Below are 14,261 nucleotides of genomic sequence, written 5' to 3'. Positions count from 1 at the left end.
ACGAACAAATCAAGATCCTAGACTTTTGTGATTTTTCAACTCGTTGAATTTTTATTTATTCAAAAATTCATAATGACTTCACAAAAAGTTGGAACCGTTAAAATTCCACTGTTTGATAAAGAAAATTATATCATGTGGAAGAAGAAGATGCTATTATTTTTACAAGTTGCAAATCCCAAATATCTGAACTTGTTACAGAAGGGTCTAAAAACTCCGATGGTTATTGAACCAGAGGTGATAGTAGATGATGTTGTGATTACCATAGCTAGAACCTATCCAAAAGAGCCTGAAGATTTTACTCCTGCTGAGAAGGAAGAAGCCTCATTGGATGCCAGCCTTCAATTAATATTAATTGATTCCCTTGATCCCTTGATGAACAGACATGTGATGAACTGTAAAAATTCCAAACACATATGGGAAACTATTGAGGTAATTAATGAAGGCACAGAGGAAGTTAGGGAGAACAAGTTGGAGATCCTAACCTCTGAGTATGAATATTTTAAATCAAATCCAGGAGAAGGAATTACTGAAGTGTTTAAGAGGTACAATGCGTTGATCAACAACCTGAACATAAATGGGAAATATTATTCAATCAGGGAGGTCAACAAAAAGTTCCTTTTAACACTGCCAACTCATCTTGAACATAGAATCACTGCCATTAGAGAAGCTAGAGATCTGAGTGAGATTTCATTGGACAGGCTCTATGGAGTGTTAAAAACCTATGAGTTGGAGCAGATTCAACAGAAGGAAGTCTACGGGAAGGATAGAATGGTCAGCACATCTACTGCACTTGTAGCTGAAGGTCAACAACAACAGCAATCTCAACAATTGGAGAGAATGGTACAGTGTTCCAAGGCTGAGGAAAATATGTTAGTAGCAGAATATGATCCTCCTACTACAAATCAATCAAGTGATGATTTTTATTCCTTGGAAGAGCTGGAGCAATTGGAAGACGAGTCAATGGCCCAAATTGTCAAGAGATTCTCCCATGTCAGATTCAAGAGGAATCCCAAGCTTAAGTACAAGTCCAACTACAACAAATTCCAGAAAGGTGGATCTTCATCCTCTAACACCAGTAGTGGTGGATACAAAACAGGGATGGTTGATCGGAGCACCATTAGATGCTATAACTGCAATGAGTTGGGACACTTTGCCACAGAATGTAGGAAGCCAAAGCAAGTAAGAAAGAACTCTGAAAGGGCTTATCTGGCAAAGGGAAGAAGCTGGGATGATACTGACAGTGAAGATGAAGATGAAGGAAATCTTGCTCTTATGGCTATTGATGGAAAAGCTTCATCGTCAAGAATAGAGGTAAAACTTTCTGATGCTGAAATGGTTTATCATCTAAGAGGTAACTTAGATTGTGCACGTCGTGATAATGAACTGTTAAGTTTACAGATCACAGACCTTGAGAAAGAGGTCAATGAATTAAGACTTGTGCACATTAATCAAGACAAATTAAAAGAACAAGTATCTTTTCTAGAGAATAGAGTTGACTGTTATAGAAAACTCGAAACTATTCTCAAAGACAAGATCACCGGTCTTGAGACTAAGGTTAGAGCCTACTTCAATTCTTGTTCGAAGGCTAAAGAGTTCTACAGTAAGCAATCTTTTAATCAAACATCTAGAATAGGTTATGATTACAATGTTGCTATTGGAGAATTAGGCATAAACTCCCCTCCTCGTGTCTGTGCTAAAGGGAGGGAAGTACCACATGTGCTTAAGGGTATTGATGAACCCCTCTATAAACCATCAATTGCTGAACCATTTGATGCGACCTCTTCTGTTATTCAGGAAGAAATACGTGCTGAAGATCATGCTAATGAGAAGGTTGTTTCCAATTCAAGTGTGTCGAAAGTTCCAGTCAAAGTTGTGAAAGCAACTGAGATTAACTCAGACACACATGAGTTGGATAACAAAAATGCCATGTCTGCCATGCATAAATTGCCTACTATTAATCACTCTCATAAAACATGTGGTGTTTCTAATTATATGTCTTGTGCTTTTAATATGATGTATGCTTATTTTAATGGTAAGCATATTTCTAATGATAAGACTATTCCTCGTCAGCATGTGAATAACAAGAAGCATGATAGGTCTAAGACTGCTAGTCCTTCTAAGGCTAGAAAGGAGACATTTGTGCCTAAGCTTAAACAGAAATTTGTTAAGGCTGTTTACAAGGTCAAATGTTTAGTCATTGAGGAAGTTGAGGCAATTAAAATTAAAAATGTTGTTTTGCCTGACAAAGGACAGTTCTACAAGTATGCCGGGCCCAACCAAGTTTGGGTTCCGAAGAAGGTCTAATCCATTTGTAGTGCAGGGCATTAAACAGGTGTAACCGGTAGTGTGGATTCTTGACAGTGGATCATCAAGACATATGACCGGAGATAGAGCCCTGCTATCAAATGTGGATTGAGAAAGCTGGCCCCCTGGTTACCTTTGGAGATAACAACAAAGGTTTATCTGAGGGATATGGCTGTTTGCAAGCTGGTAATGTTATCTTGAACTTGTAAATAGTTTCTATATTTTTGCTATATTTATATAAGTTTTTATTTGTATTTTTTGTAATTGTAAATATTGTATGATATATGAAATTGAATGCTGATATCTTGTTGATAGATATTTGGTATTTAATTCATTGATATTTGTTTTTATTATTATTATTTGTATTGTATTATTTTTTATTTTTATTATTTTATTTTTATTTTATTTTAAATATTATGCAACATAACAATTAGTATCTAAAGTACTTGACAAGTATCGGTCAATGATATCTTGTTAACATTATGTTGCAGATATTTGTAAGCTTTTGACATGAATGGGAATTACTTAGACTTTACCCTAAGTGATCAATGTTTTATCAAAAACTCATTCATATTGAAAAACAAAATCAAACTTCTTTCTACATTAGTGATTTCTTATTTCATGTAAAATCCTTTGAAATCACTATTGTACATCATTACTCTCAAAAGATTAAATGTATAATTTTCATTCATTATAGATCTTAAATACATTTTATCTCTATAGTGCCATATATTCTGTGTTACAGGTTCAGTCTCCAATGACTTTCTTTCATTGACAGTCATGAGGTTGAAAACCCACAACGTCTATCCCAGACTGTAAAGACAAACACAAAAACAGAACCAACCAACACTCTCTTACCACTAAATGTAGTATGAATGAGAGTGAGGGAGATAGTGCCTTAGTGCACCACATAAGGAAGGTTCTGAAGTCAACCTAGTAGCTCTGTCTCCTACAAAGATGAGTAGTATTTAAACCGAGACAACTGCTAACCCCCATACATCTTCTCAAAAAAATGTAATGGTTGAAAAGGCACAAAAATAGTTACTAGATTCATTCTCTCAACATGGTGCGTCTATTGAAATTTGCCTGTCGGCCATGGTATCCTATGTAGTGTCACCACCTCAAATATAAACAATTCTTGATGCACAATGAAAGGTTACACACACAAAGGATGAGTTGACGGAAACAAGAGTTTCGACCATTTTAAGGTCAGATTCGATTGTTCAAGGTTCGTTAATGGACCAATTGCCTTTACAGGTGTTAGGAGACGATACTGATCCAAAAGCCATATGTCAGTGGTCAGTGTCTATCTCCCCAGGCTTAAATCCCCTGGATGCATCTGCGGATAGTGGATCTGACATAGGCGCAGATCGGCAACTTGTTGACAATGATTCAGATATTACCTGATGAGTCACAAGGAAATGTCTTCACATACATTAGAAGGGAACTTTGATCTTTATGCTAAATCCGTTGGATCATTGTTTACCTTCCCAGAATTCAAATCTGGAACCCTAAAAGGGAAACTAGCAACTTGTAGATTATGACTCAGATTCATCTGACGAGTTTAACAAGGATGGGGATTTGCGAACTCCCATTGCACCACCTGTGACCTCCTTAAGGATGGCTAAGGTGATTTTCCTTGCAGGTACAGCTGGATTATGGAGCTATGAGAGAAGAGTGATACACTTGTGAGAATGAGTGTAAACACGAGTGGAGAGAAGAGTGAAACACATGTGAGGAAGAAAGAGAAACTTCTTGTTATTTCTTTTCCAATATGAGAACTCCTTCAGACGACAGCATACATTCCTTCTTTAAGGGGGAGATAAAATCTTAAGTAATAGTTTGGAGGATTCCTCAACTAAGGGGGAGAAATAGCAGGGAGGAAGAAAAAGATCATATGTACCCTACACCACACCATTGTTATTTGTAACTACGGATCCTATTGTACGGGAGAGGTGGTAAACACAAGGTGATTTTCTAGTAAGGGAAGAAGCTGTTTTCAAAAGGGGAGTACCATTGGCTTTTATCTGCGGATCCTATTGTACGGGAGAGGTGGTAAATGAAGGTGATCTTCTTTAATCAGTTGATTCTCATAAGGGGAGAAGCAAGAGAGATATGGGCTTCTCAACAGGAAATGTGGTTGTACAAATGAAGATGGAACTACTTGAAGATATGTTCAGTCTAGAGGAACATCTACTTGGAATCTGGAAAATGTTAAATCTAGTCCAGAGCTTTTCTACTATTTACTTTGCATTTCTTTTTATATCTTTTTCTTATTTGTTAGTTGAGTTATCCTCTAGGTATTTGTGTGTTATTGTCTAACAAACAAATAGGGGGAGATTTTAAGTCATATGTCATAGCCTATTTGTATATTCGAGGATTTAACTCAACTCAAATAAGAATGTAATAAGTAAATAGTGGATCGACCGTCAGAGAGATCTCGCAAAGTAACATCTGTCAGAGGATTCAGAAACAAGGTTCATCTACAGACTTGAGGAGTTAATTCACTGGAAGAAGTTCAAGAAATTGATCAAGCCTCAGTGATGCAAATCAAGATTGTGGATTTAATCAAGTGACAGAGATCTCGTCAGGGTATCAAAGAATTACAAGGATTTAATCTAAAGAAAATCAAAGTATCAAAGTCAAGACATGAAGAAACGTCACGGAAGTTAGTCACTCATGAACCAGACAGTACATCGAGTGTCAACATTGAAGTGGTGGAATTGATTCATATATCTTAGTGATTTTCAGAAGATTTGCAGAAGAATGGGTGCTGTTGAAGACTAGAATTACATCTCTATTAATTAATTAAGTCATCTAATTTAATTAAGAAAATAAATTATATCTGCGAAGAATAATTTATTTATTAATTGAATTAATTGATTAATTAATTCTGAATTAATTTTAGGAATTTTCAGAATTTAAATTGGATTAAAATTCATTTAAATTCAGCAAGTCAAACTGATTGTACTAGTATGACAATCGGTATGACAATCAATAGTCATACCGAAAGTCTTGCTAGTACAAACAATTGTCCTACCGAAAGTTACACTGGAAGAGAATTGTCTTGCTAGTTAAACTGATTGTCATACCGATAGTCATTGTAGTTCAATCAGATTGTCTTGCTAGTACAAACAATAGTCATACCGAAAGTCTCTCCAGTTCAACAGATTGTCTTGCTAGTACAACTGGATTGTCTCACCGATTGTCATGCCAGTTCATTTCATTCGGCTGTTTGTTTTAAAAGAAGCAGAAGCAGAAGCAGAATACAATTCAATCATCCAGAACACAGAAGTCAAGAAAAAAGCAGAAAAGAAAAACAAGAAGAAATATTTCATCTTTTCATCTGCATACTTCAAGATTAAATTTCTAGATTGTAAAGTTAAATCCAATCAACTAGAAATCTTTATCTTGTTCTTGTGTAACAATCTAGCGGATCAAAATCCCTAGAACTTAATCTCAAATTGCGTTTAGCATTTGAATCTTTTTATTACAAAAATAGAAAAAGTTCATGTCGAATTTATTCTAGATTTGTGATAATTAATTTGAGATTAATTCCTTGTAATCGATACAGTTGTTGTAACACCTTTCAAGTTTAATAATATTTTTATTTAACTTGAATTTTGTTTCATATTTTTTATTCCACATTTATTCGATTATTCGGTACTGTTGGTATTCAACCCCCCCTTCTACAAACACATTGGGACCTAACACATATGATATGAAAGACTGGCAATCTTAAGTACCAATGTGGTTGTCTCATTCATATTCAAATCCTTGTCTCTTCTTTCTTTTCAACTTTCAATTTTGTTAAATTATGAATCCTTCTAGTTGCTTCATTGTACTGTCGTTCTTTGCAAGAGGTTTTCAAGCAGAAATCAAAGTATCCTTAATTAAGCGGACGAAGTTCCATCTACCTCTTATGCATTGAAAGGAAACACGGGCACATAACGAGGATTACAAATCACTAACCCCAGTGAAGAATCCACTAAGAGTCAAGGAAATCTACTCCAATGAGGAATACGTCTCCGAGAACGAGAAATTGTGATTTTCTTGTGAAATATGTTATCCAAAATACGTACGTGATGACATGGATGATTAGGGTGAATACCTTATGCGTTAAAATATTAAATTATGTGAGAGAAACTTAATTGTTTATCTCTCAAGGTTTGTTGATAAGATTAGGATCAAAGGATTAACAAGTTAAGAATGTGAAAGTGTTGAATAAGGGAGTACTAATGGTAAAATTGAGATTCCTGGCAATAAGTTGTGAAGAATTGATATCATGGAAGATAAGAGGATTTGATATTATCCTAAGGAATGGATTGACTACTAAAGCGTGATGTCCAGACAACCGTCGTGACGAAATGATAATTCTGAGAATGCCAAATGGGAAGGTGAGGAGGTTCAGAAGATGAAAGAAGGTAACGAATTTGTTAATGATGATTACGGTAATAAAGACATGAGCATTATGGTGATTATGGAATACATAAAAGTCGGAAGCAAACAAAGTATGAAGATCTTATAGTAATTAAGGAGTTTCAAGATATATTTTGGATGAATTATCAGTATTTCCTTCGGATATAAAAATTTGGGTTCGTGACTGACTTAGCACCTGAAATGAAGCCAGTGTCCAAGGCCCCGCACAGAATGGCGCCAGTTAAAGTGAAGGAGTTAGCAAAGTAAATGCAAGAAATGCTAGAAGAAGAAGCGATTAGACCTAGGGTACCCCATAAGGTGCCCCGATATTAAATGTTAATAAGAAAGATGAAAGTATGTGATTATGCGTCGACTAGCAAGAGCTCAACAAATTTATTATCAAGAGCAAGTATCTGTTACCTTGACCCAATGATTTGTTTGATCAAACGAAGGAAGTAAAGTACTTTATAAGACTGATTTAAGACTCGGTATTTCATCAATTGAAGATTAAACCTATGGATGTATTAAGGATAATTTTTAGAACTAAGTACTGTCCTCGTATTGTCATTTATATTAACCAATATGCCAGTAATATTTGAACTGGATAGACAACACCTTTAAGGAATATCCAACTAAGCTATAATTGTGATACTTAAAGTCAACGGAGGACCATGCAAAACATTTAATGATGACTGGGAAGTTGGAGAAGAAAGAAGTTGTATGAAATATAGTTCTTGGTATAAATAGTTAATGTAGAGAAGATCGAAAGGAATTCAGTTGAAGTTAAAATTACTATGAATGAAAAGAGACCAGAAACACCAACAAAAGTAAGAAGTTTTATCATGGGTTGGTTACCATTGGAAATTTGTGCAAGATTTTGTGAAAGTTGCAATATCTTGGACGAAGCTAACTGGGAAAAGCAAGAAGTTTGGTGAAATGGAGGAGGATGAAGGGAAAGTTTTGCGGAGTTAAATGAAAGAATGGTTTCAGCACCTGTTTTATCAATTTAAAAGTATCAAGGAGGTTTGGTAGTTTATAGTGATGCTTCTCATTAGGGAATAGGATGTGGGTTGATGCAACATAATAGAGTTATTGTATATGCATCCAGACAACCGAAACCTGATGAGTAGAAGTATCCTACCCATAAATTAAGATTAACATTAATAATAATATTCGTTTTGAAAGATTTGGGAAACATGATATGTATGGAGAAAGGTGTAAGATCTATACGGGCCATAAGAGGTTGAAGTATGTATTCATGAGGAAAAGCAAAGATAGAGGAAAGCAATAACGGACATAGAAACTATACCGGAAGAATTTTCTATAGAATTTTTGAAGTTGGAACTGGGAGTCAGAGTTTATAATCCAAACAAGAGCAAGGATGAATAGTATGACCTTTCAGTCGAAGTTGTTAAGAGAAAGACAAGGAGATGTCAAAAGAAGATAATGGATCAAGATGTTAGCAGTAGTGAGAGGAAATTTATGCGCCCAGGAGAATGATCACGATATCCCCAGGTTCTCTTCCAGCACTTGAAAGTTACAAGTAGAAGAATTAAGAAATGAAATGCCACAGGGAATTCATAATATAGAGTATATACTCTATTGAAGAGATGCCAAAATATATGGAAATAAAAGAAAAACAGCGATAACCAGGTATAAGAAGGATATTTCAAAATGGATTAGAAAGTGTGGGACATGTCAAAGAATTAAAGTGAACTATTGGAAGCCTAATGGATAAGACAGACCCAGGAAATAGTTTTACAAGAAATGAATCGTGAAAGGTACCAGTGATGTTCATGGAAAAAAAGGAATGAAATTATAAGAGTATGTACTGATTATTGGAAGTTTAACAAAATAATGAATAAGAAGAAGTGAGACCCTATAAAGAATTGATTACTTATAAGACCTAAGTTAAAAAGTGTGTTATGCATTGAAAATTAACTTAAGATCTGACCTGAGAAAATACCAGAGATTACAATTAAAGTGAGTTCAGAGCATTGCAAGCTCTGATGATATTATGTGAAATGACAAGTGTATCAAGTGGCTATAAGAAATTAAGGAATGTGGTGTATAAGGAGTATTGGGTAAGTAAACCGTGTTTATTGATAACATCCTCAGCTACTCAAGGAATAAGAGAGTCTGAATTAATCCATTAACAACTACCTAAGCAAAGCTGTATGGTAATAGATGCATTATGCCGACATAGAAGATTGGGTGTAATTAAGACCACCGAGAAATTAATAGACGAATGGGAAAGAGTGGAATCTGAAGCTTAAATACTTAAAGGTGATAATACATGAATATATAAGATTACTTTTCAGCCTTAACTGATGAAAAATGATAAGAGATGCTTAAACATTTAGAAACCAAGTGGAAAACGAGCACCGTCTAACATCCTTAAGCGGAAAGTCAAAGTACGGAAATGATTTAGGAAATGTAAGATATGTTGAGAGGTGAAGTTTTAAAGAAACACTGGAACAATCATTTATCAGCAATGTCAGTTTTGGAATGCCACTGTATCAAGCTTCATGTGAACGCAAGTGTAGGTCCCCATTTCTATTAGAATAAAGAGGGAAAAAGAAAGTTGTTAAATTCTAAGTTAAATCGGCATACCAAGAGTGTAGTGCTATTAGTTGAAGCAGCTCGAAGCAGACAAAGAAGAAGACGAAATTGTATTAAGAGAAAGTATGAGTATAGAAATAGGACCAGTAGTGTTAGTAAAAGTATCGTCTTGAAAGAGATTGGATAAGTTTGAATAGAAGGGACAAGCTAAGTCCTAAAATTTGTGAATCATTCGAAGTATTGATAAATATAGATAAAGTTATTCATAAATGATATGACCGTCACACCCGTGTCTACACCTAATGTATTTTACTTGTCAATGTTAAAGTAATAAGTATTGGGTTTGAATTAAGTAACTGGTCAGGAGCAAATAAGGCTTTTGTCCAAAGTTGTTCTGCATATAGTGATCAATCCAAATTCTTGATCGTCGAAGGCAAGTCCTTGGAAATGAGTGCATACCTATTGTGAGTACGTTTGAACCCTCGAGTAGAAGGGTCTACTTAGAAATTAGATTCAGATATGCTTGACAAATATCCTCACTTGTGTAACTAGACCAGATTCTGAGGACAGAATCTTTTTAAGGGGGGGAAGGATATAACGACTCGTGTATTTTTGAGTTATTTAAATATGTGATTATTACGGAAATTATTAAATAAAATATGTGTGTTAGTTTTGACCGCTATGTGTTGTTTGATTATTATCCATATGTGATTTATAGTATATCGGGTTGTCCGCGCGATTAATTATGGGATCGTATTGAATTGTTTTCACTTTCAAAAGTGGATTATTGCAAATTTATTTGCATAAATACTGGAACTATCTTTAAAATTGTTTTTATGCTTTTATAATGACAATATTTATTTTTGGGATGTTATAAAATTGAAAAATCAATATTTCATCAATTATTTAACCCTGGATGATTTTCTGATTGTATTTATTTGTAAAATCTATATTTAATTCAGAAAATCTTTAAAAATTATGAAACTTATATTTATTTAAGTTTAGAATACTCCGAGAAGTTTAAAATTATTTTAGAAATTTTCGGGATTAATTTTACCCGCGCGTTGTTTCGTTTATTTGTTAAAAGCGGGTATAACGTGCATTTTAAAAAGTATTTTAAAATTTCGAAATTTACGTTTTTATTTACTTCGGGATATTTATAATATTATAAGATTATTTTCGTGATTTTCTGAATCTGTTTCAAGAACAACTCGGTTCGTTAGTTGTGAAAGGCGGGTACGAGTTGCATTTAAAAATGCTTTAAAAATTATGGAAAATTTATTTTTATAGTTTTTAATTATTTCGGTAAATTTTAAAAGTATTCAAGGAATTTTTTGGTGTAATTCCTCGCACACCTCGGTTCGTTTAATTGGGGAAAAGGATTCAAAAATTTAGTTTCAGTAAATATCAGGACACGTGTCCAAATTTGATAAAGAAATGGACACGTATCAATTGTTGGTGGCAGCAGAAGAATTATATGTTATCAATTTCTTCTTTTTTTTTTATTATTTTGAGACATCTCTGTTTCCCCTCTCAAGGGGTGCCATTGTTTCCAGTCGCTGTGTTCCTTCGGTTACTTCAATTCGCCCCCCTGTTTTCTGGTATTCAGTTCGCCGCCGCCTGGTTTCTTCCGGCTCGTCTCCGCTTAGCCGCGGTTGCTGTCTTGATTCCTCGATTTCCAGCTTGTTTCCGGTGATTACCCGGCTGGCTTCCTGTTTGCTGTATATATATAAGTATATATATGGTCCTTGTTGTGTGTTGTGATTGTGTGGTGCCTGCCGCCACCCTCACCGTTTTCCGGTGAGCTTTGGTGGCGCGTGAGGCGCGTGCTCAGTATCCTGTTATTGCTGTTTGTTACACGGTTCAGTTGCTTCTGATTTTTTTTTTATTATTATTACTTTTGCAGGAAATTATTTGACTGGATTTGTGAGATAAAATAATTTTTGTGCGAAAAATTAATTAATCGGTGAAATTTATTCGGAAACCCGAATAGTATCGGGTACCAATAAATTTTGCCGCCGTCGACGATGAGCCTCGGCGAGTCGACGGTGGACCGTGATTATCATACTCTGAGTCCTAACTTAATAAATAAATAAAACGATTGTATAAAATATTTTCGAGACTAGATTAATACTTGTACTACTAGATGTATTACGTTGTAATGTGAAAGGTGGATTGTAAACTGTAATGATTGAATTATTTGGGTTGGACAGTTGGTTGAATTGACGTCGATTGATGTTTCGACGGGTAGTCCGATAAACAAAAGAACGCTGTCCGATTTTCGGAAAACTGAATTACGCAAATACGGAAATGTATCCGGTGAATATCGGGACGTCGAGAGGCTATATATATATGTATGTGTGTTTTATACGAAACTTAATTGTACAAGGTGATGAAATATTTTTCTAAATCGATAACCCTGATTTCGTAAAATAAAGAGTATGGGTATTTTCTGAAAATGAACACTAAACCGATTTTCAAGAACGTGAGCCCTAAGTGATACGTGTATTATTGTATGAAGTATGTTATGAGTCGAGATTTGTTAACGTTGGGTAGGAGTGGTATTAAGGATATGTCAAGCATACTTGGACGTCTAACGTAGGATATTTCGACCCTGTAGGTTATAATCGGGAACCTGAAAGTGGCCGATGGACTAGAGGTGACCTAGTGGTCAGTTGACGAGCTTAGTAGAATTTCAACAGAAAGACCTGAGTGTCAAAGTCGAATCCAATGGGATCTAGTGGTTAGATGTAAAAGCCTAAGTGGCAGAGTTGGCCCAGAATTGATCAGTAATAGTTGTAAAGCCTTGTAAGGCAAGTATCTCTGAACTTTGCTTCAAGATATATATTACCAATGTTTTCGAACTGTTTCATAACATGTCGCTATTATTCAAAATAACTCCTATTTTGTATTGCAAGTATTTTAAATTACTTACCTTTGAACCCTGATTTTTTCTTGATCTTGAGCTGTAAGCCTTATTCTTTGTAAACCATCCTTTGTTGATCCCCAGATATCAAATCACACCCATATGATACTACTCCCCAAAGATATAACTACCGAACACCAAACACTGAAACAAAATTGTTTGAAAACACATAAACTTTTATACTGCAACCATTCTTTATAACATCAAAGAACTATACCTTGAAAAATCATTTCTGACCTAATACCGGATGCTGGTGCAAATTAAAAACCATTTCTTATACATACCTTGAAATCCCCTTGAGATATCCATAAGCTTCCTTATGCTTTTATTCAAGAGTTTAACTATCGTCGATTATGAACTTGTTTTATTGAATTATATCGTTTATCATATTGAACTGCTTCGGGATTGGATAGTTTATATATATATGGACCAGATTCGTGGTTAGACCATACCAATGGTCAAGTTAGGCCAATGTGTGCCTTGGATCCAGTAATTAGAGCAGTGCTGTGTGCTTGCTCGGGGTTAGTGCGTGACTGATCAGCAGCCTAACCTTGGTTTTTAAAACTTAAAATGAATATCCAATTCTAATGATGAATTAAAAAGCAACTTGATTCCTTTGAATCATTTCAATTGATCATTGTTTAACCTCAGTTATTACTATTATGACTTGCTGAGCTAGTTAGCTCACCCTTGCGATTCTTTTATATATTTTACAGTTGAAAAGAATGTGGATGATAATGAAGTTCCTCAGTCCAAAGTGCGGGCTAAGGTTCCAGTGAGTTGAATCGAGCTAGCAGAAGCTTCATGCGGTATAGAGATAGTCAGATTGTAAGAATGATTTTATTATCAATTGTAAGTTAAATTAGTTGGGATTTGGTACGATGTAATAAAAGTTAAGGTTGTGGCTTGTTTTCATACTTTAACCTGTTGCGATCCATGGTTACATAGAGCAGGGTCATTGCAATTAATATTTCATATACAGGTTGAGATATTGTGCTTGTGTTGTGGACCCCAAACTTCTGACCCGGGTTTGGAGGGCGCCACAGTATGAGTAGAAGATCAAAAATAAGGGCTATAGATGACAAGATCTTTAAATTTCGACTAGTTTTTGTTGTTGCATGTAAGAGAGAGAGAAAGAAAGAGTGTGTGAGAGACAGAGCCGATAGGGAGAGTTCGGGAGAGAAGAGAGAAAAGAGAGATGAGAGAAAAGAGAGAAAGAGAAAGGGATGAGATAGAATAAAAATGGAAATGACCAAACATCTCTCCTTTTATACTTACAAGTTAGTGGAAAAGAGAAATTACCCTTGTACCCTTCTCTCACTATTAGCACAAAATGCATGCAAGGATAATATGGTCATTTAGTTAAGTTAAATGGAGATAGTGGGGTAGGAAATGACAAATCTAACCCTCTCTCATGTTGTGAGTGGAAATGCATGCAAGGGCAAGTTGGTAATTTAAAAAGAATCTAAATTCTTAATTTCCTTTTATCCTTAATCAAAAATGAATTTGATTAATATATTTTTGAACCAGAAAAGATAAACATGCCACAAATATCACTTTTAGAATATAGATCTTGAAATTAGCTTTTCATCCATATTTTTAAAATAATTTTTGAGCGAACGTTTGATTTATTACGGATTTTACAAGATTGCACTCAAAATAGGATAATTGCCTAATAAAATCATTTTAAAATACACTGATCACCAAATAAATCCATTTATCATTTTTTAAATTCTCTGGGACTATTTTGAAGATAATAAAATAAACTTCACGTCTCGACCATACTCAAATAATTTTATAAAAATGAATAAAGGTTCAATATACCTTAATTAAATCAAATCAATTCCATAAAATCATTCTAAATCATCCAGATCACGTAGTCATGCATATATACAAGCAAACACATATATTCATACATCACAAAATTTCCCTTTTATTATTATTATTATTATTATTATTATTATTATTATTATTATTATTATTATTATTATTTCCTTTTTCGCGTAATAGGTTGCGTCATGTCTGACAGCCAGACGCTGATCATTTTCTG

Source organism: Apium graveolens, chromosome 11 (assembly GCF_009905375.1).
Source record: "Apium graveolens cultivar Ventura chromosome 11, ASM990537v1, whole genome shotgun sequence".
In the NCBI taxonomy this organism is placed as follows: Eukaryota; Viridiplantae; Streptophyta; class Magnoliopsida; order Apiales; family Apiaceae; genus Apium; species Apium graveolens.
Note: the sequence above shows the minus strand (reverse complement) of the source record.